Raw genomic sequence first — 24,571 nt, forward strand, 5'->3', positions numbered from 1 at the left:
GTGCGGGGTAAAGTCTGCTGTTTGTCCCCCAATGCCATGTTCAGCTGCAAATCGTGGCTCTGCTTTCCTTTGGATGTCACCGAAGCCAGGAAGTGGGGGTGGTCTTGTCGTCTGGGCAGACCAGGACCTCTATGCACCCTGCCCAGGCTTGCGACTCATGGAGGTCATTATGATTCTGCCAACACAGAGGCTTGACTTAACCACCTGAGGTGCACTCCATTGGAGAGAGAGAGATGGATGGATGGATGGATGGATGGATGGATGGATGGATAGATGGAACAACAAGGATATGAACTATAGTCTTTTGACAAGGGTACAGGCTTTGGGGAGTATTCTCGTTTCTGTCAGGGAGTTAACGTCCCTTCCAGCTCTCAATTATGTAACAAACATCTTCCAAACATTTTCATAATACCTGGGACAAAACTACTGAAAAAGACCATTTGTCAAGGAAACAGGTCACCAGAATAAAATACAAAAGTGAGAAAAGGCTTGTGCTATTTAAATATCATAAACACTTTGCTAACCACTCGCAGATGGAAATACAGACGCTTTTGCCAGATGCCCATCTTCAAAAACTTTGCTCAATTTTTCATTATTTTGAAGACGCAATAAAGCCTGTTTGCTGATTAAAAGGACACTGGCTTTAAGAGAGACTCTAGTGATATGGTAACTAATAATGTTTTTTAAAAACCTTAAGTATTTTCCAGCATTACACCCATTGGCTGGGCCAAGGTCATATTTCTTCCTCCCCATATATAATACAGGCAATAAGTGAAACCAAAACGAAGTGCTATCAAATGCAGAATGCAAACAAACTGGGAAAGGATCTTTTCCTCCAGTAATTTCTATCTTACAGTAATTGTGTGCAGTAATTGCGGCAACCAATTTTGAGAATGACTTTTTTAATGTATAAGAAATCCTTGCTATTTTGACACGTGCAATTTACAAGTGCAAAACTCTTTACATCATTTCTTCCCTTCTTACCCTCGCCATGACCCTGAGAACTAGAAAACTATTTTCCATTTTACTGAAGGGAAACTAAGGCCACACAAGAGTGACCTTACTGCAAGCTGCCAGTGGTTGAACTGAAGTTGCTCAGCTTTAGCACAAAGACGCCAGCTTCTGCATCACGTTATCCTGGGCTTTTAAATGCAGGATTTGCAAACAAGTCTTACTGAAATCAATTAATAATTTCCCTGAAAAAGCATTTTTGTTAACTCCTCTGTTTTTGTGCATTTTGGTTTAAATGGAAAAGTGAACGCTAAACAGGCAAGAAGATGCAATCCAGCATTGTCCTACACCATGAACCATTAGGACACTATAGAGCATTTCAGACCAGGCAAAAATGCCACCAACCAGAAAAAGCAACAAGTCTGAGTTTGGAAATCACAAGGCTGATTCTTGCTGCTCCCAGATCTTTCTGCTGTCTGCTGAATTCCCTGGACTGTCGAGCCTCACTGTATTCTGCCATGTTCCTCCACTGTGCAACATGTGAGTTATGGACTCCCCCATCTCCTGCATACATTCTCTGCTTCGGTTATCTGCAGCCTATTTAGCCACTGGGATGTACAGTGGTACCTGGGGTTACATACGCTTCAGGTTACATACACTTCAGGTTACAGACTCCGCTAACCCAGAAATAGGACCTCGGGTTAAGAACTTTGCTTCAGGATGAGAACAGAAATTGCGCGGCGGCGGCGCGGCGGCAGCGGGAGGTCCCATTAGCTAGAGTGGTGCTTCAGGTTAAGAACAGTTTCAGGTTAAGAACAGACCTCCGGAACGAATTAAGTACGTAACCAGAGGTACCACTGTAATTCAGCAAGTGCTCAGATGCTTCATGTCTTTGGTGCTAACTGTAGCCCAACTGCACATGTTAAAATAGCAACCAATTTTTCTCTGTTTTTGATTTTGGCATTAATATTCCACTTTTCCTCCAAGAATTTCAAGGTGATGTGCATGCTTGGCTCCCCCTTCTGATGTTAAGCCTAACAACCACCCCGTGAGGTAGGTTAAGCTAAGAGGCAATGAATACCCTAAGGCCTGGCAATTACTAACTAAGGTCCAATGCCCTCCTGTTCTTGTGTCAGCAGCGATGGAGAAAACCTCTGGTCCATGGACCTAATTATGCCCATCAGACCATTTTGGCTCATCTGCCCTACACCTGATGCCATAAATGATGTCAGATGTGGGGCAGCTCGGCCAAGAGAAGAGACTTCACATCAGAAAAAGCACCACTTACCAGAATAACCCCTCTGAGTTTGGCAGTCACATGATCCAGGAGAACCAATCCTATGCCTCTGCCTGTCACATAGCTCTAATGCCTATACACCCTTAGTCTGGAAAACATCAGAAAGAAGCAACTAGGATACCTGTAGCTGCTTCCAGATTTTTTTTGCTGCCTGTTTCCACTCCTCCCCCCCCCCAAGCAGCTGGTTGTCAGGGTGTGAAGAGAGCCCAGAACAGCCAAAATACCAACAATCAGCTGGGAATTGCAACATTGAAGAGTTTTCAAGGTTCTCTAGTGCAGCCAAGGGGGCTGGAGAAAGAAATTTGTATTCAACTGGAGGGAGTACGTTAAATGCAACCTGCTTACTCTGAGAAGAAAATGCTCTGGTTTTAGGAACATTCCCCCTCTTCAAAAGGACTGTCAATCAGCTGGTCAGTGGTCCCAGGGAACCTCTCTGAAGATGCATTCCTAGAACCAATCAGATGATTGGCTCTAGTAGCAGGTCTTCAAAGGGGGCTGCTTTAAGCACTCATGAATAACTTTGTACTTTGAATAACAAGTGTGAATCACCTCATGTTCCATCACCTGGCATCATAATACTAAGTCCACCTGTCAAAGTTGGCCCATGAGGGTATGTGGGGGAGACAAGGACCTGGGCCATAGGCTGGATCCAGTTCTCCACCCCTGTTACACAGGGAGTACCACAAACTACTGCTGCCTCTGCCTCTTTCAACATCCATGCTATAGCTGTACCATTCATGGTCCATGTTTTTTCATAGGAAAGCCTATTGTTGCTGCTTCTGGAATAAGAGCCACTACTCAGAACACTTGGCCACCATGAGTTGCTTCCCACCCACCAGCTAAGTTTTAACCAATTAGGTTTCGAACTTCCAAATTGCTAGTGAATTAAACGCATGACTCGCTGATGTGGTAGTGAGACAGAATGCATGTTGTTGTTGTTGTTGTTGTTGTTGCTGCTGCTGCTGCTGCTGATGTTGTTTCAAAAAACACTCATACTGTAAAATACATGTTGTACTTAGCAGCCACAGAAGTGGAACAAAAAAGAAAACTGGAACAGAAAGAAAAGAAAAGAAAAAGTCTGGAAGGATGTGCAACATTTTAAAAATCCCAGCAAGTTTCAGAGGAATGTGTACGTGCAAATATAAAAAGCTTTTCCCATGAGTAAAGTGGGAGTGGCAAGGTTCCTGGAATGAAAGACGAATCGTATGAAATGCAGACTTGGAACTCCTTTATTGCTAATAAGGAAAGCAAGCAGTTACAGTTCTGCAGAAATGCTGACAGCTTTAACTAAATCCTTCAGTTAACCCAGGGCCACAGACGAGGTCATGTATATGTGCGCACACTTGCACCACACTACGAAAGTAATGACCCTGAAAAAAGCAGAATTTGTTCATCATGTCTGTATACAGTGTCCATATCAGCAAGGGAAAGTAAGTTATTAGCAATTAGATATCTAGTGTGGAAAAGAGGAGGACAGGATAATAAGATACGACCTTATGTTTCACCCAATCCCTTCTTCGAATAGTTTTGCCAAGTTAAACAGAAATATCCTCCATATTAGTGGCCCAGAGAGAAGAAAAGATACTCATCATTATCAGAGAATAAATTATTTTCAAGTCACCAAGCATAACAGCGGTTAATTTGTTTTGCCTACAAACCAGCACAGCCCTGACTCCCAGCAGAGATCTTGGCTCAAGTGGAGGTTTGCCATTCCAACAACCCCACCTCACTTTACAAGCATGGTTCCTTATAACTCACCAGTGTGAACCTGCAGTAATTCATCTAGCTTCTGCATTTAACTTCTGCCTATGAGAGTATTATTTTTTTAAAAAAAGATATACAAAACACATTAAGAAAAATAAGGAGCATAAGGCTCTGGTAGGTACAACATATGCAATGCAAAACTACTTGTTAGAATACTCATGCAAGCAAAAGCTATTTTAAAAAGCTCTAAGCACTTTCCAGTATGCCTGGCTGTTATAAATGTTGGTGAAGTGTCACTTGGTTTGCATCTCTCCCATTTCTTTTCTCCTAAATAACATTCCACACAAGCTGTATTTTTGACAAGGGAGTATATTGTCTGGCTCTGTTTAATGTAAGAAAAATGCTTTTTCTATGTCTATTTCTGTTATTAAAAACATATTTGTGGCTTCAACTTAATATACACAGTGCTATCTGGAGGGAAACGTAATACAAGCCAATCATTTTAATTTACTTATCCTGCACTTTTCTGAAACACACCAAAGATGCACAGTATAGCTTACCCCACAAGAGAGATGGAGACACACAAAAGAAAGTTGCTTGCCCTGTTCTAGAAACTCCAGAGCTCTGTATGTTCGGAAAGACTAAAGGCTCACTACTTACTTTGATACTGGGGAATATTTTAGTTATCAAAAGCACAAAATTTATTGTGCACAGCCATTATGTTTCTGTAAACTACATCTGGTTAACATTTTTGCACAAGCTCTTGAATCACACAGGCCTCATACCCACGATCCATCCATCGTGTTTCATTTTTAAACTCCTGCCAGGTGTGCATGCACAACTAAGCAGCACAGCCACAAGCTACCCAAATAGCACTTGTGCCAATAAAAAAGCCCCCACCAGAAATGTTTGTGTTGATGGTACTTCTCCCTTACCCACTGTCAGGGAACTGCCATCGGAGCCAGAGGGAGAGGGAGGGCTCCAGAGGGGTTCAGGAGAGCGTCCCGGGAGGGAGAGAAGCAGCCCATCTGCTGGGGAAGGAATTCTGCGTAGCACCAGTGGAGAAGGGGGGCAGATGGGGGAATTGGCGAGGTGGCTCCATGACTCCTTGCCGGCGACCAGCGAGGAGAGCACGGGTCCTCCGCTGCCCGCGCAGGGAGAGTAGGCGGCGACTAGGCGTCAAAGAGCTTCTTTGCTGGAAGAAGTTCAAGAAACGCCCACTGATGGATTCTGCCAGGGATTGAGACAGCCACGGATGAGAGGCTGTCCAGACAGAAAGGGTTCACCCAGGTAACCTAGCCAGGTGTGGTGTCGATTTATGCATGAGCAAACCCTAGAACCATTACACCCACCATAAATGCTTCCGTGAGCATGGTTACACCAATGCATCCAGGTTGGTGGTTGCTTAAAAACAGACCGTTTATGCGGAATTTGTGTTAACTGGGTTTCAGTTTAGATCACTAGGTTAGTCTTAAGAATTGAGAAAAAATATCAGTTTCCATCTGTGCTGTACACTTCTGATCTGTCAAATGATGCAATGCGGTATAAGCCAACTCACAGAATATGCTTCTTGTCTGTATTGAGTAGTCAAACTATTTCTGATCAAGAAAAATGTAAAAACCCATCTTTCTTTTTTTAGCCAATCACCACATCTGTACTTTTTTTCACAGGAAAGCACTGCAAAAACATACCAGATTATTATTTTTTAACTGTCTTGGCAAATAGTCATAAAAATGCTGAACTCATGCTCTCTGCTCTGCTTGCATGCAATAAGAGACCCTGAAAACCATGATTCACTCCTCAAGCCGAAATGAATCTGACTGGCCATAACTGTCAGGAATGAGGAGAGAAATGTAAGGCCCAAAGGATAAAGTACTGCTGAAAACTACAAAATGCTGGAGTAAGTAATATTTTATAATGATCTAACACAAAGCAACCAATATGTTGCAAAACATCCCAGTTTTCCAACTATTCAAGGGCAGAGAAACAAGAGAGATGGGAATGTGCACACAGATGTGTGCAACGCTACAATTATTGCACCATTTTTATTTCTAAAATGTACAAGCAGTGCGACTGCTTTTAGCAGAATCCACTCTGGAGATCAATGGGGTGACAGATGTCACAGCCAGATCGCCCTCACATCCTTACGTACTGAATTTTACATGGCACCTATTTAACACACAGGCAAAACGGAAAACAAAATCCATAGTGCCAGCTTTCATTTAAGAGACGGGGCACTCATTAATAGCATTATTCACTGTTATCAACTGTTTACTTGCCTTCCACCAGTTTCAGTATTCTCATGGCATGACTAAACAGCATAAAAACACATAGCATGATATCCCCAGTTCCATTCAGAAGCTTCTGAAGCTCAGATTAAAGGCAGTCTGCTCAACAATCCCGTCACTATTAAGTAACTCATCAGAAAATAAAGAGGGAATTATCAAATGGGAATTGAGAAGTAATTATTTCTCTGAAGCAGAGGACGCTCCACTTCTAAGAGGAGGGGCTTCTCCTTAGCCACATGTGAGAACTAGAGCCTCCTAATCAGAAAATAAAATACTGTGTATGGTTAGATGTGCACCATTTTTAACTACAAGAGGCATGTTGAGAATAAGCTTTAGATTCAGTTGTATGAAATAATCCAACACAGTGTGTTACCATGCAGAATTTCCCCTAGGTCCACTCTGCCCACAACAGAAACCACTACATCTAAATTCTTAATATTTCTAGCTCTGTTTCTATCATGGTTACCTTCCCAGAATTTGAATCCAGGGGGGCATTAATATGACCTCCACAGCACACATTTATGGGCATGGCAGAATATCATTCACATAATCAGGTCACTGGATCATTCATACAGACCTTATGAAGAATCTGAAGTTATCAAGGGCCTATCCACTTTATGAGTGGCTGGTAAACTCCAGTCACTCCTGGATTAAGCATATTATCTAAAATCATTTCAAATCACAGGCCTAGGCTTGGGATAGAAACTGCCTTGGGTTGCTCAATGAGATGATCTTTAACTTGAGAGAGACAGGAAAAGTGTGACTGTGTTGGTTCTTTTCGACCGCTCTGTGGCTTTCAGTAACATCAGGGGTTGAAGGCACATGCTGCCAGCCTCCCCATTGTTCTTTGCAGAGTGGCGCCTATGTTTGTATCATTTATTATTCTTAGGATCCTTGTCTATAAAACCCAATAAAAAGTTATTTAAAAACAAAAATGAACAAACTGAGAATCAATCCAGACAAGACTGTGATACTGCTGGTGGGTGGTTCTAAGAGAACAGCATTCAACCGGTTCTGGAAGGAGTTACACTTCTCCTAAATATTCCAGTTTACAGATTGGCAGGGGAGGAGGGCTTTTGGATCCAGCATTGTCATTAGAAACTCAAGGAGAATGTGTGGCCAAAAGCACCTTTTATTAACTTCAGCTAATATGCCAGCTCCATATTTATTTACTTTTTTGCTTTCATTGTTTTTTGCTGATTTTAATTGTGATATATTGTAATTTTTTTAGCATTGTTTTGTTTGCTTGTAAGCTGTCTAGGTGATATTTCTTGCTGGGCAGCTATATTAATTTGCTGAAATACTAAATATAACATTTCATTACTGTAACAACAACAACAACAACAACAACAACAGGGGTTAGGGGTTTATCTCTATGCCATAACTAAGCCTAGACCCTATAGGTAAGAACCCAGATCTTGGCTACTAGATTTCCAAAAGTGGGTAATTGAAATATAGGGGTACAAGAAGGCAAGAGTGAAGATGTAATTAATTGCAGCCAGGACTATGATACTCAACAAAGATCTGCACATGCAAATATGTCACTGTGGTCAGCAATGTGTGGCAGCTATGCAGGACAGTTTGATGGTAGTGATTATAGGAAAAGGAGGTGAAAATATAACTTACAGTATCATAATGCTCTTATACAAATCTTTGATGCAGCCAAAACTGGAATACTGTTTGGTTCTGATCATACAATTTCATAAACCATATTGAAGAGTTGAGAGAAGGGCAGAAAATGGCAAGCAAAATGATTAGGGGGCTGGAATAAAGAAATGCTGTGATGTTTAGGACTTTTAGTTCAGGAAGAAGTTGAGTGCGGGTGGGTTAAAGGTTTATAAAACTATGCAGGATGCAGAAAAAGTGGGTGGAAATAATTTATTCTTCTAATATAATAGTAGAATTTGGTGTCATCTAATGAAACCAATTGGAAGTGGATTCAGGACAGACTAAAGAAAGTAATTTACATAACACATTACAGAATTCAAAGCCTAAATATGTGGTGATGGGGATTAGACAAATTAATGCAGGACTGCTCTGTCTATGGCTACTAGTCATTATGGCTTTATGGAATATGCATTTTTAGGGGACACATGCCAGTGAAAACTAGTTGCTGGGAGGCAACAATGATGGAGGGCTATTGCATTCCTGATTCCTAGTTGTAGGCTTCCAAAAGGCATATGGTTGGCTATGGTAGGAAACAGAAAAGTGGACCTTTTGATCTCATCTAACAGGTTTCTTCTTAGGTTGTTAAATTACAATGCTGTAACAGACGTAAAACTAAAACAAATATTAAACAAGTGCCTGGGATAAAATGGCCTTCACCTCTAAAACAAAGACTCAAAATACCCAGAGAACAGTCGGTCAGTTATTTTATCTAAGTGGGTTAATTTTACTTTTCAAAATCACAAAGTGTAGGGAAACATATAAACCAAATCTAGCCTCTAAAGGCTTTGAATTCATAAAATAAATATACAGTGGTGCCTCGCAAGACGAAATTAATTCTTTCCACAAGTCTTTTCGTCTTGCGAGTTTTTCGTCTTGCGAAGCACGGTTTCCCATAGGAATGCATTAAAAATCAATTAATGCGTTCCTATGGAAACCGCCTTCAGACCAGGTCCGGGGACAGTCTGTCCCCCGACCTCTTCTGAAGGCCGGCGAGGGGCGAAAGTCTTTGCTCCCCCCTGCCTGCCTTCCCGGGAGAGCTGAAAACGCAACGCTGCCTTCCCGCTCCACCGGGAAGGCAGGCAGGGGGGACAAAGACTTTTGCCCCCCGCCTGCCTTCGGAAGAGGTCGGGGCCTCTTCCGGTCCAGGACCTCTTCCGAAGGCGGGCGGGGGGCAAAAGTCTTTGTCCCCCCTGCCTGCCTTCCCGGGGGCTTTTAAATCGCCCTGGGACTGTCCGGGGCGATTTAAAAGCCCCCGAACGGCTTTTGAAGGCAGGCGGGGGGGGAGCAAAGACTTTTGCCCCCCGCCAGCCTTCAGAAGAGGTCCAGGACCTCTTCCGAAGGCGAGCGGGGGGCAAAAGTCTTTGTCCCCCCTGCCTGCCTTCCGCGGAAAGCGGGAAGGCAGCGCTGTGTTTTCCGCTCTCCCGGGAAGGCAGGCAGGGGGGAGCAAAGACTTTTGCCCCCCGCCAGCCTTCAGAAGAGGTCCAGGACCTCTTCTGAAGGCTGGCGGGGGGCAAAAGTCTTTGCTCCCCCCGCCTGCCTTCAAAAGCCGTCCGGGATAGCGGGAAGCGCTTCCCTGCTATCCCGGACCGCTTTTAAAATGCTGGCGGTGGGGAGCAAAACCTTTCGCCCCCGCCGGCCTTCCTGGACCTCTTCTGAAGTCCGGAGGGGGGGGAAAGGCTTTGCTCCCCACCGCCAGCATTTAAAAGAGGTCCCCGGAGATTTCCCTATGGGCTTTCGTCTTGCGAAGCAAGCCCATAGGGAAAATCGTCTAGCGAAGCGACGCAAAGACCAAAAAACCCTTTCGTCTTGCGGGTTTTTCGTCTTGCGAGGCATTCGTCTTGCGGGGCACCACTGTAAGGTTCTCAAATATGTCCCAATTGTTAAACCATTCATGATCAGGTCATGAAGTACAAAATTTCAACAAACAAGAGCCATCACTGTCAGTCAGTTCTTCACTCCCAACTACAGTAGTACCTCAGGTTACATACACTTCAGGTTACAGACTCTGCTAACCCAGAAATAGTACCTCGGGTTAAGAAGTTTGCTTCAGGATGAGAACAGAAATCGTGCTACGGCAGCAGCAGGAGGCCCCATTAGCTAAAGTGGTGCTTCAGGTTAAGAACAGTTTCAGGTTAAGAACAGACCTCCAGAACGAATTAAGTACTTAACCCGAGGTACCACTGTACTACATTTATTCTTACAATTCAGCAGAAAGCTCATTAAAAAACACACACCTCTAATTACTATCTATTTACACAGAAGTCAAATTTGAATTTGATTCTTCTGATATTTTCAGGTCTATTTTAAAAAAAATCTAAATTGTTTTCCTCCTTCCCCCTTCAGGTTCCTATATTGTGCATTGAAAGTAAAAGACATTAACAAAACATTGCTGCTAAGGACAACAAATGCTGCTCTCCAACAGACAGCAGGGGGCACTGATATCTTCCCCACAATTGCAAAAATAAAAATAAAAAAATCACTATTTTAAATATATATTCTCTAACTCACCATACATACATTTAACAACTCCATGAAAACAAGCTGCATTGGTAAATATTTACAAAAAGAAAGCAATAGCTACAAAACCAAGTCAACTAAATTATACAATATAATTTGTTAGGCATTACACGTTGCCAAAATGCCCAGTATCTCACAAAGAATCTTCTTTGAACAACAAGTGTAAAGCAAAGCACTAAGCCATTTGCCTAAATTATCATCATGAACTACATTCTTTCCTCCAAGCTCAAAGGATCATCCAAGATTCTTTCCTCTCCTGTTTCTCCTCACAGCCACCCAGTGGCATAGGTTAGGATGCGAAAGTGACTAGCCCACGGTCAAGTAGGGATGTGAACCTAGGTCTCCTCGCTCCTAATGACTATATTATAGTGGTTCTAAATGAGAAGTCATGCGTACTCTTGGAACTATAACATCGGCTGTGATTTTTCCAGTCCAGGTTTCACAAATCTTACACAACAACATTGGGAAAAAGATGTACCTATCCCTTTATACAGCAGCCCAGGGAGCAGGCTTATAATAGTCAGTTACTGATCTACTTGACTGAAAATAAATAAAAGCACAAGTTCCTTCACTGTAGATCAAGTGTTCTACAATAGTCAGTAGAGCAGGAGGTGGCTACAATTGTTTGTCCCAAATGACCCCATTGTCCCATGCCCAACGCTCTGAGAGTCAAATACCAATGCTGAGTTTAGCAAAACTGGGTGTGGCCACCCTACACCCTGCACTCTGACAAGCTTGCACACACACAATCAGACAGATCATGACCAGGGTGGGGGTGTTTAGCATCCCCATCACAACATTAGGCCTGCCTGGCACTGTCTAGATTTTTTTTTTTAATTGCCAGTAAATTAAAATCAGTGGGGTCATGAAAGGACCAGAAAAAGTTGCTCTGGAGACTACATCAATCCCTCAAACTGGGAGTGAGGTACATTTGTAGTGGATATTGTGAACTCAGATGTTAGTTCATAAATGCACAACAGAGTAAATAATGACTATAGAATTTAAGCTTAAGAAAATCAACTCCAAAAAGTACTTAATATAGCCTTACAGGCCCTTCATGCATGAAAAGAATTCAAGATGTTCAGTACTCACCGCACCACTCAGCTAATGAAGGGAGCAGGCAGGGGTGAGGGTGAGAGAGAAGAGGTTTCTGGATCAATTGCCCTTAAACAGGTGAGCTTCAGTGCTGAAGCTGTCAGTGCCTACTGTCTGTTCAGCATAAACATACACAGTCCCATTTCAGCAAAGTTTCCTCTCAGGGTACTCTCCAACTACAGTACATTCTATGCAGAGTAAACCCAATGAAATTAATATTTACATGATTTATTTCATTGGGTCTACATTACAGTGGTACCTCAGGTTAAGTACTTAATTCGTTCTGGTGGTCCGTTCTTAACCTGAAACTATTCTTAACCTGAAGCACCACTTTAGCTAATGGGGCCTCCTGCTGCTGCTGCGCCGCCACTGTACGATTTCTGTTCTCATCCTGAAGCAAACTTCTTAACCCAAGGTAGTATTTCTGGGTTAGCGGAGTCTGTAACCTGAAGTGTATGTAACCTGAGGCGTAACCTGAGGTACCATTGTATTAATTTACATGCCTATTAATGTCAATGGATCTACTCTGAGTAGAACTAAATTGGGCAATATTCATTATTCCATTTAAAAAAATAATAATCATGCTCTGTGCACTTTTCATCTGACTAGATCAGAGCTTTGCAAAGTTTGCAAGAATTTTTATAGACTACCCAGAATGGTACATGGCAGTACTATATTCTTGTCAGGCTTATGTAAAAGAATTAACAAACAAGCATAAATGTGCCTAGATAAGCAATTCCAAGTCCACCCACCTTCTCCTTAGAAAAGCCACCATTACCACTGATGGGTTTGCCCACAATATTCAACTATCCCTGCAAAATGTTCTCTTAATGTTTACAATATTGGTTTAAGATGCCGGAAATGGAAATACTAAATGTTGTAATACATTTCGAACAATGAACTGCAGGCTTTCACAAGTCACTTAGGCTTGATTAATATTAGGAAGAAAAAAGTTTTCTATTAAATATGAGGCTTCTCTACACCAGACATCATAACAAACAAAAACACTGCTACGACAATTAAACACAAATATGTAGTGCTCCAAGCTGCAGCAAGCAGTGTAGAAGTGCAAACTGTAAAATCCCAGCTAGCACTGTCAACTGATTGGGGAGTTGGGAGGGGATGTGCAAAAATTCACACTGAGTTTTTATGGAAGCCTATGGGAACCTGAACCAATAGCGCCGCCCTCCTGCGCACACTGCTATAGGTATCCACACAAGAGCAGCATTGCCCTACCTGCAGTGTGCAACACAGGGGTATTCCAGTCACCCCCAGGAGCACAGCAGTGATAGCAACTGGCAAGCACAGTTTATGTCAAAAACACACTGCTGCTGGCTCCAAATAAACATTAACACTACTACAGCACAGCTTATCCCACCTGATGATCTGTTATTCATTGTGCAATTTTCCTTCCTAAAACTACCAAGTGTATTAACGTGAAAGTATCAAAGTGTTTTGTCTGGCATTAATCATTCAGAAAGAGTAATGCTCCTAAGTGGCATGATTTAAATACACCTCCTCCATTCCAGCTACATACCGTGGACCGTAAAGTGCATGTCTTTACATGCAGCTGGTTGTTGAAATGACTCTCCTTTAAAGAGCAACACCCCAGCTCACAGCCACAATAAAATGCAAATTATGCACTGTGTAATTCAGCAAGACATTCTGCATATTTTAAAAAGCTCTTCCAATGATAGCTTTATCAGATTTTCACAAGAAGACTACTATAGTCATGGGTTTATACAAGTTCTTCACACTTCACCACTTCGAATTGCTTCGCACCATTCTAATTTTTGAATTCTGCTTATGTTAGTTAAACCATATTAAAACAGTAATGGCTGTGGAAGAGAGCTACTTCAGTCAACAGTAACTGATATTGTGATATTATAAACCAAAAACATAAAATTAGATTCTTAAAGCAAAGTCATTAGAAGACAAAAATAGGAAGCTGGAATCATTCTGAGGGTGTGATATTCATACAACTTAAAAGCCAGTAAAATGCAAACAAGAGTTTTGTTATTTATGCTTCACCTGATACAGGTCAAAATGCTGCTATTTTTTTCATTCATATTCAGTATTTGTGGTTGATCAGGTTTCTAGTTTAATTTTAAGGTCACCGCTAGTACAGAGGATGATTTTAAACTCAACCTCCAGGAGATGAACTAACAAGCAATTTAAAACATGTAATTAAACCTTTAAGTTTATACATTTTAAAAGAAATTTCCTTTCCCCCTCCCCCTCCCACCAGAACAAATGACACTACCACTTATAGCAGAAATCAACGGCAACAACAAAATCATAAAGGGTGAATTTTGCTTGGAAGAATCAGAAAGTGGGAGGAAATATTAAAGATTTCAGATGCTACAGTTTGTGTGCAACTCCCAGGACTGAGTAGTAAAAAATATTTTATATACAAAAATCATATGAATAGGAGGTATATAAAAAGTTAACTATGTCCACCTCAGTATAAGGTTATCTATAAGATATGTGTGGCACATTAACATAAGATATTTAAGATTTTTAATTCTCACCTTATTTACATAGCACCTTTCAAAGTTGAAGATATATACTGTGGTGTTGGATCTCTTATCAAGGAGGCTGAAGAAACTCAGAGCTTAGATTGTTGTTGTGGATGTTGATCCAAAAACTGAAGAGAAGGGAGGGAAAAAACAACTGTTAATTCACCCACTCATGAATAAAGTGCAAGGACACTTCTAGCAAAAATCTGAAGCCTGTTTTTGACTTTGCAGAATAACTTTTACCTGATGAAATGTGCTGCAGAAAATGTATGCCACTGTAAATATAACAGTCTTAAAGTGCCACAAGATTCTGCTATATTTGCTGCAAGAGGCTAACACTGCAACTTGCCCTCTGGAAATTGAACTGACAGGGTTTTTTGTTGCTTAAAAATGGGGCCTAGACGTTTGTTCAAAAAGGAATCCGAACATATTTTTGGAAAACAGCTTTCTGTCTCTTGGAAAGGATACTGGATTCAGTAAAACTTTTCAGACACCAACCTTAGAGAGCAAATACCCAAGTTTTCTAACAAAGAGTTGCAGAAATTTGCTTGAAAGCCAGATTCCACAAAACCTTACAATTTAAGACTCCTAAAGCCAAATGAAAATAAAAATGAATCATACGCAGAACTCTAGATTCATTTTTCATTTCCTAACTTTTACATCACTCCTGTTTTTAGAAGCATTACAGGCTCTTTCTTTTGCACATTTTATTTTATTTAGCCTGATTTTAATTACATTTTAACACAGCTCTCTCTTTCTAGCTATAAAGGCTTGATGATATGGTGCAGCACAAAACAAGGAATGTCCTGCAAGTCAGAATGTAACCCAGTGGGAGAGCAGACAACAGTCAGATGCATTTCTACTAAAAAGAATGCAGTAAAGTACCACAGAAGCTATACACGAGCATTCACAAAGTTTTCGCAATGTTTCAAATGCAGCATGGTTATCTACTTTGGAGGAAGCTGAACCGTGGCATGTGAAAGCCCCTGTCCAATGAACTATTACCAGAAAATAAGCATTTTGGATATACAAAACGCTCAGATATGTCGACACATGGTGATGAATTGTATTGGCATGGCATAATAACAACCTATATTGTCAGATGCCACAAAATTGGCATGCAAACCTGTGGAGAGTGCAGAATTAGGCAGAGAGGGCACAGCAGATACAAATGCAGGGACAATTCACCTACACATTCTCTTTAAGGCATTTTGGCCATCACAGAGTCAGCTGCATTGACCTATTTCTACCTGCCTAGTATCTGTTAGCATCCAGGCATGGATCAAAAATGACAAGCAGCCCAAGAGGACTTGTACCAGCTGCATGATGCTACTGCAGTTACAGCACAATACCAGCTAAAGGACTAGGATGGGGCAGTGTCTCATCTTACAGAACAAGGAATGTAGGAGCCACCCCCTTAAAACAAAGAAAGTGTCAGAAAACAAGTCACAAACAAGTGGCAGATGATTTGTATTGTATACCTTATATATTTTTAAGTTCTCTATACATATTAATATTATTTTTAAAATAAACCATACACCACCTTATCTCAAAACATAATTAACACACCCAACAGGAGAGCAATTTTTAAGTAATAAAATGTCATTATACATTAAAAGATTTACTTCTCTATTGGGATGCACAAACTTTCAGATGAAACCCCCTTAGGGAGGGTTACAAGGGATCAAATCATGCAGAACAATCCAACACCACTTTCACAACTGTACAACCCCTTGTTTAGAATTAAGTATACAAGTTGTTTTGTCCATCTACATTCTAAAATATAGACCACTGCTGTTCATCAGAGGTCTGACAAAGGAGAAAAACCCATCAGATGGCTGGGACGCCACCACCAAGAATTCCCTGGCCTACACCATGTTCTGGACAACTGGATTTTTATTGGTGATGGCGGATCTCAACTCACAGGCAGGAGAGTGTATGGCGAGGTCCTCTTTCATGCAATTATCAGAAAATTGCATGAAATAAATTATATTTCAGGAAAATTATATGAAATAAATTGCATTAATTATCAGAACAGGAAGCAGGTATGCAGGAAGCTCCTTTTTCTACCCACTATTTTGCAAGACACACACCACTCATGTTTCCCTGGACAGCAAAAGGAAGAGCAAAACTTTTTCTTGTTGAAATTGTGGGTCTATCAACCCGTACACACCTCCATATCTTACACACAAGATGGGAAGACTGTGGCCTTTCGATTTCCATCAGCCGAAGCCAGCATGGCCAGTAGTCGGGAATGATTGGATTTATGTTCAGTAAGTTCTGGAAAGCCACAGGTTCCTCACCTCTGCCTTACACCCCTCATTTCTCTGCTTAATTTGGATGAATTTCATATGGAACCTTCTACAAAATGTTTGCCTGTGGAAGCCCCATTTAAATAAATTCTGGGCAAAAGAAATGTGCTGATAATTGCTGTTTCTTGGTGGAATTACATTGGAAAAGATCCAATGGATCATTAAATCACTATGACCGTTTTCTTTGTATATAAAAAAAGTGGAATTAATGCCACCAATGTCAATTTTAAAAGATACTCACATTAGATAGTATCTAAATTGATACTGGGGAGCATGAGTAAAAAATCTGTGAGTTGTACAAACTCCCATGAAAAAGTCTACATGTGTTAAAAAATGTTTTAAACACTTGTTTTTAAACCATTTTTTATAATTTTAATATTTCTTGCAACCTGCTTATAGGTTTTATTACAATCAATCAATAAAGTATACATTTTGTTATTTAATGAAATAACATTGTGGTTTCACATGTAAAAGTTTATTATCTTAAACAAAACAAAACATGAATTTAGAATGGCATTTTTCCATGTCATATTCCAGACATGTCAACGTAATGTTGATACTGTGTATTTTGACACATAGATAAAAGCAGCCCAAAAGCTGTAACTGGAAAGGGTTTGGCGTTGTTGTTGTTTACAATTTAAATATTACAGTAAATCTCCCTTTGGGGATAATAAAGTATTCCCAGCTCATCTCTGCCACAGTATGGTGGTGGAGTTTCTATACAATTCACATTTGTCCCCAATAAAAGGCCCAGCCTACAGCACAATCCTATACTGATCTACTTAGAAGACGGCCCTAGTCACTGATGATTGCTCCCAGGTAAGTGGGCACAGTATAGTTGTCTCCCTGTTATTTGAACTAAATGCACAAAATGCACTTAATCACTCAACAGCTCATAAGGCCAGTGAAGAACTCAAGAAAATGCTCAACATGTCCCACAGACAGAGCCTCTTACCGAATTATGCTTCGAAGCTAGTAAATATTTCAGACAACATTCACTATTATGGCAGCAAAGGAAAGGAAAAGTGAGGTCTGCTCTTGCTCCCACCGACACCAAAGTAAGTATTGCCTCTGGCTGTCAGCAAGCAAAGAACAAGATCATGTGTCACATTTCACAAGATAGCTTGTTCTACTGTAAAATACATTTGATGTGATTTTAAAAATAAGTTGGGGAGCGGTTTTACATAATATCCTTTAAAATAAAAGCCCTTTTGGTTAATGTTTCCATAATGAGCTCCAGGGGGGAAACATGCAATTGGCTTTCCAGACATCTCAATCACACATCTAAAGCATTCCTGGAAGCACATAAAGCCTCGCATTATAAACAAATCAGCATACAACAAGATGTACCAATACTCCCATTATGCAATACAGAGACTCACATTCTGTGCCATTAATTCTATACGGCTGTTTCACTTTCCATACTACATTCTTGTCCGCCTTCTGTTTTCGGTCTAGTGGCTCGGACACACTGGCCCAAAACAAAAATTGAAGAGAAGGTGGTGCAGACTGGAAACTACATGCAGCTTTCCTTTATAGCACTGCCCAGGCTGGCTGGCTGCGTGAAAGATTTGGGCCTTCTCAGTGTGAGAAACTGCTCCCAAAAGCCAATCAGATGAGGCTTGGCAGACAAAGTGAAACCTGCCAGTTCAGCTGCACTCTCAGAGACTATGAACATATTTGTAGTACATGATCTAAAATACTGGGGGAGGGGGAGGTACCCCATTACAAATATTTCCAATCTCAGAACTATTAATGGTTTAAATTACTTGGATGTTTTGTTTTGATTTTTTTTCATTTTATCTCTGAACAATTTGTTTGATAACACAGTAATTCAACTTTTGAGTGTGGTAAAATTTGTCTGTTAAATATATCCTGGAAATGGCAATATGAAAATATAAACCATTTTCAATACTGAGGTATTTAAAATGGATTAACAGTAAAAAGCATTTGCTGTTTCCTCCATTTAATGTTATGATTAAAAAAGTGAAACTAAATTTTAAACAAAAAACCACTGGACAATTACCTAAGCACTAACAATAAAATAATTTGGAGTTCAAGTTGGTTTTATTTTCTCTAAACTTTTTCTCGAGAGGACATTGGAAATATCCCATAACAAAATGAAGTCCCATTCGTGCCAGTGCATTTAGCACTAACCTTAATTTATTAAGTTCTGTCATTCTGAGTTGCAAACTTGCAAACTAAAAAAAAAAAAACCCAGTCTCTTCAGCTTCTAAATACTTTCCAAGCTTTACATGCAACTCTTGCCTTTAAAATAGTTCAACACTCAACCAAAAGCACCAGACTGCAATAGAAATGTTTCAATATAAATTCTGAAGCAGCTTTAAGAAGCACAAATATTTCCTGGCTCACTTAACATCACACACCCATGTTATCTTTATGCAAATTTCATTGTCTATCTAACCAAAATCTATTTGTGGGAAAATGAACCAACATGATTCAGGATTAACTTCCTTACATTTTCAGGGGTTAAAAACAAAGACTAGAAGCATGTTATCAAAGACAATTACTTACTTTTAAGACTATGCATTATTGTCAAACTTGGTGAAAATTTCAGAAACTGGGATGTAAAAGTCAGTCATATAACAGCATGGCCAGAAGACTCATTCCAGGAAACAGCAAGTTCATAATGTACTTCTGCACCTTTTTTGTTTTTTTAAGGACTGGAACCTCTGGTGTTCCTGCAGTATTTGGATGCTTTGAACAGTTTAGACATAGTTGTGATGCAAAGGTGCATAGCTTTTTACAGATGCACACAAGGTACAACCATTCATACAATAAACATATGATCAACATATGTTACACATATGATCAATATATGTCTCAAAAGAAGGTAGGAAATCAATTTCAGCGTGAGGGCCAGATTCCTTTAGTCCCTAAAAGATCTAGTTTAAATCCTTTTATGGGCAGGAGGGAAGAGTTCATGATAGAGAAGACAAAAAATTGAAAACACAATTTAGTAGCAATTTAATCTCACATTTTAAAGAAAATCCTGTTCTTGCTGTTTTCAAATAAACAATTGTCACATTTTTAGTTGTCATTCCAAGCACTCTTGGGTGGCCCACTAAACAGAAGATGTCACAGAGGGTTTCTTACTTTGAAAATACCAAACTTCACACACAGACAGCAACTGTGGTTGGAGAGATAAAGAAGCTTCTCCACGTTTTTAAAAGGTAATAGGGCATGCTATCTATCATAAACAGGCCCTTTAGCTAACCTATTAGAGCTGCAAAGGGAACTAGCTGCCCCATACACCTCCCAAAGTTGATAGAGGAAAAGGCCCCCACCACCCAGAATTTTACAGGGCAGGAGGTGGAGCAACAAGACCATTTCTCTCTCTGACGTTATGTTCACTACTAAAAAGTGTTAGCAAACATCTCAAATAATTACTAACCATCTACAGAAAAGCTTAAGAACTGCAACTTCTGACTCAAAGTACAAACTGCTACTGATATGACAGAAGTGCTGTTACGTGCAGCAGCAACTGACACCTTCCATTTCAAATCACATGCAAATTATGTAAATCAAATGCAAAAAAAAAAGCTGCAGCACACAAAACACACAGCTTAACAAGTTGCTCATCCCTGCAGTAAAGGCACCATTTGAGGTATCCCAGTCACTAGAAAAAAACGCACCTGAATGGACGATGAATACTGTCTGTTACCATGGCAGCCCGATCTAATTACATGACTGATCAGGGCTAGAGTGAGTGCACTGAAAATCTACACCATTGACATGTCTCTACATGATCACTCACGCGCGCACGCACACATGCACGCACACACACAGAGCAAGCTGTAGAAAATCTATCAGTTTTTTGTCCTGCGTTACACAAGTGATGAGAGTAAAGCCATCTATTTAACAAAACTGACCTGTAATTTTTAAAGGAAATATAAAAATGACAGCCTCGTATGAAAATGTATGCTTCTTAGTTGCTCAAAATAACTCCAGCAATACAGCCTCTCTCTCTCTTTCAATTATCTCTTCCTCATTCATAACCCCTGTTCCTGAGAGCAATAAAACTAGGCTGTCCTCACCAGCCAGACAAACAAATCCACATTCACAGAGGAAATCTGAATTTGCTGTTAAGTGTTTCATCAGAAACTGAAACAGGACTGCCTAAAATGTCAGTAAAGTAACTGTCTATATTCAAACATATGTAACTAACTCTTAGCTGCATAAAATATATAACAGGAACCACTAAATATTTAATTACCTGTATTGTGAAATATTTTCTATCCATATTGAAAAATAAGAGGATCCACAAACTCAAGGGATGCATCTGCACAATTGCATGTGTAAGCGAGTGCATAAACAGATAATTGTGCAAAGCAGTATTTTGCATAACATGTCAAGTTGTGGGCTCCTGCTCCCCTCCAATTGTACCATGGATTCAGAATCACAGGGGAGAAATATTATTTTGGAAGAGTCCCTATTGCATACCATACGGTAAACAAAATAAAAATAGCTTGTTCTTGTTGTCCACATAGTGTGGCATTATATAACAAGCTTTGAATTTGCTCTTTTCTATCATTGCTCTCTCATAATTTTACCTGCTTTTTTTAAAAAAACAAAACCCCAAACATAGTCAATACTGCCTTTTTAATGTTATTTTCCTTGCTCGTATTCCAGTAGCTGCCAACGTATCTAGAAAAAAACTCAACCGCTTCTTAAGAGAAATACAATTATGCAGGCAGATAATTAATGCTTTGAAAAAATTGAAGCGAGCTTAACTTTTTTAAAAATACATATTTTTGAACGAGACGGAGGGCAGCAGGGCACTGGAGGCATGTAACAAATTGCAAACAGTGTCAGGCTCAGAAATCTATCTCCCCCCCCCCCGCCCTCCTTCCCCCAATTTAAAAAGGGGAATCTTGCCATGTCCAGAGATGAACCCATCCGTTCCTGGAAACCAGAAAGAATCTCGAGAGAAATCTCTTGGAGAAACTGGACTGTGCGTATTTTCTTTGCCGGGAAAGCCTGGAGGAAGGCGAGAGGAAAACAGCAGGAGCTGCCTTTTGGAGGATGGTGTCAAGGTGAAGAGAAGGGGGAGCGCAGGCCTCCCCGTCCAAAGGACCCCCTACCTCCTCTCCGGGTGCCCGGCAGTGGCCTTCACTCACTCAGCGACTCCTGCCTGAAGTGCCCGGAGGAGTCTGCAGCCGACCTGGGCCCTGAATGTAGGAGCATAGTGGAAGAGGAGCTGCTGCTGCTGCTGCCGCTGCCGCTGCCGGGCACATCCCAGTCCCAGCGCCGCCGCCGCCTCCTCCTCCTCCGCCTCCTCCCCGCTTCATTCACCCCTCCGGCAACCACCCAGCCCCGTACTACACAGTGCAACGAGGACCGGCCCTCCCTACTATGAAGCCAGGCGGCGGTGGCGGGGGGGGGGGGGGAGAGGAGAGGGAGGGCGCGCAATGCTCCGCTCGCCCACAGCAGCTGAGCCGGCCTTCAGGAGCAGCGGCGGCGGCGGCGGCAAGAGGGGACGCAGCTCCAGCCAGACAGCGGCGGCGGCGGCGGAGGGCGTTGCTTCGGGACACACAAAACCCAGGCCCTGTGAGAACTAGGCGCACTCGCCCTCGGCCGGGCTCTCTCGCCAGCGCCTCTCAGGGCGCAGCAAACGCAGAGGCAGGCGCGCACAGCTGACACCAGTGCACACGCAGGCAAATACACTGGAGGGGAGCGAGGAAAGCAAGCCGAATACCGGCGAGGAGAGGGGGAAGGGAAGGGAAGAGCACTTCTTTCGGTTTCTTTGCTTGCATAAGCGGGGGTGGGGGGGGGCATTTCTCGCACATACACCGACTCCAGCCAGCAGCACCATACCCTCCTCCTCCCCACACCGGCCCGCCTCTCGCTTGCACACACAGCACGCCGGTCGCTTCCTGGCCTGGCTTCCCCTTCCTCCTACACCTCCAGACTCCTCAGCACGGGATGGGGGGGGGGGAGATGCGGGGACCGGGATCGAGCAAAGGGAGACACTTTCAGGATGACAGCGCACCGCAGTCCCTCCTGTCCCCTTCTTCCAACAGCGTATCTCTTGTACCGGTGTGTTTTTCCTCGCCGCCCCCGCCCCCGCCCCCCCCAAGCTGGAAATCTCTGGAGGTTTGCAATCGAGGAGGGGTCAGGGGAGTGGAGAAAGAGAAGCGAAAGCAGAGGATGGTCTTTTTTCCTTTAAAAAGCCACTTACTGTAAAGTGTCAGTGGGGTTGGAGAACGGGACGGACCAAAAAAATAAAAGGACTCACAATATCTTGCCAGCTGATCGCAAGGGCTTGGGGATTTTGTAATATTTTAAAAGGAGGAAAAAACACAACAACAACACTCTGCTATTTCTCTCCTCCCGCGCTGTGACACAGATGTCTCCTCACCAACTGTAGTAGAAATGATGTCTGCGGTATAGAAGCTCGCTCCTCTCTTCTCCAGTATGTAAATGTGTAATAGAAGCCAAATATGGAGCAGTTGGCTGCCTCTGCATCAGCTCAAGGATCCTACTTCATGCAAAGGGGAGGAGAAGCGGGGGGGGGGGGGAGGAGAAGGAGGCAACACTTTGTCAGGCGGCCAAGAGAGCCACACAGATTATTGCATACGCACAACAGAGCCCGGCCAAACCAGCCTTAACCCTTTCCAGGGTTTCGTCTCAGCTTCCAGGAAGGGATTTGGATTTTTGTTTTCACTACAATGTACCTTGGAGGTTATCTCCTCTCTTCACCACACCACTCCACACGCATGCCAAATTATGTGCACAAACAAATCTTGTGCCACTCTACATTTTTTCTGTTCTGGAATCTCAAAGCTCTTTGGTTCCACTAACAGATGCGAGGAAACGATTGAAGTCCTTTCCAGACATTTCAAAAGAAACTGGACTTTTAAAAAATTAGTCTTACAGCCTGATCCTATGCATGTTTACTCAGAAATCTCATTGAGTTCAACAGGCCTTGCTTCTAACTAAGTTGTCAGGAGCCTGCTCTATACTCAAGCTAGGTCTGAAGGAGAGCTCACTCTCTAATCAAGTTTTAAAAAGAAGAGCAGAACACATTTTAAGTGTTTGCAAACCAGCACAAGCATGAGGGGAGAGATTTAGTCACATGCCATTAGTGATGTCAGAGGCACACAATACGTGCCCACACCACATACACACAAGAAAACAACACTACACTTCATTGCTGTGACTGACATGCTTTGTAAGGGAAGAATAAAAATTTCCCAGCAAAATGTTTATGTTTGACCTATGGGGAAATGTGGTATTTGTTCCCATAATAAAGAGCTTCCTTGAGGAAAGACAACAAATGAGAAACAACTGCACATCTATTGATGCATAAGGTGATTTTTTCCTTCAAATAAAAAAAAGGTATAGAGGTGAAATTATTATTATTATTATTATTATTATTATTATTATTATTATTAAATTGGAGAAGGCCCTAATGATAAAAGGGGGGGAAAGTTGAAGTCTATTGTCCCTTCTAAATTACAATGTAATTGGGAGGCAGTTGCCCCTCAAGTTTTTTCTGTCACCGAAAGAGGCGGGGGCTACCACCTTAGCAGCTAACGATAGCAACACTTTAGGGGTACAAAGCTATTTTAAAGTTACTTATTATATTGCACTGCCATCATTTAAAATTAAGCCTTAACCAAGAGTCAGAGATGAGAACCAACTCCCTGTGGTGAACTAAGGGAATGACTGTCAATTAGCATTTTTCTGTTACAAACCTGAGGCACTCTATTCAAGCCCACTGACAAAATGCTTTTTAAAAAAAGATATCGTAGCCTTGTAGTCATTACAAAAGGATGGGCAGCTTGATGTACAGCCTTATGCAATAACTGTCAGGGAGGAAATGTATGGTGCTGACCACCAAAGTTGTATAACATAGCAAAATTTGCTCATAATCCTGTTTTTGACATTTTTCCCATTCCCCTAGGCAGCCAGTTAAACGGCTGTAAGCTTATAAGCTCTTTGGTTCTTTCAGTGCTGCTGAACCCATAGTGTCTCTGTGATACCTCAAGACCTTGCATACAGGGTGCTTCCATATCAGAGCTTGTCCTGGAATCGGTGTTACTCATGCATGCAAGTTTTTCATCACATCTACACAATACTGCCAGGATCAAAATGCCACAAAGTATTTTTAACTTCTACTTAATCCAGATTTCTCACTACAGTACTGCAAAAAAAGAAGTAAAAATAACCCATTATACACATATCCACAGTCAC

At 41.7% G+C, this 24,571-nt stretch overlaps 1 protein-coding gene across 14 annotated transcripts in view; it reads right to left on the reverse strand.

The window, feature by feature from the left end:
• ATXN1 (ataxin 1) overlaps window positions 1–24,571 on the reverse strand; it is a 226,991-nt gene that overhangs the window by 188,977 nt on the left and 13,443 nt on the right. For 6 of the 14 annotated variants that reach the window (XM_081919378.1, XM_081919386.1, XM_081919381.1 and 3 more), the window contains exons 1-2: window positions 21,457–22,021; window positions 14,052–14,167 (exon numbers count right to left, since the gene is read on the reverse strand). The gene's annotated coding sequence lies outside the window, so the exon portion shown is untranslated. Of the gene's footprint in view, window positions 1–14,051; window positions 14,168–17,733; window positions 17,868–21,250; window positions 21,432–21,456; window positions 22,022–22,553; window positions 22,854–24,571 lie in introns of those variants that run through there. The other 8 variants (XM_081919380.1, XM_081919391.1, XM_081919387.1 and 5 more) reach the window with 6 other exon arrangements.

Source organism: Podarcis melisellensis (genome assembly GCF_964234715.1).
Source record: "Podarcis melisellensis genome assembly, chromosome: 7".
NCBI lineage: Eukaryota > Metazoa > Chordata > Lepidosauria > Squamata > Lacertidae > Podarcis > Podarcis melisellensis.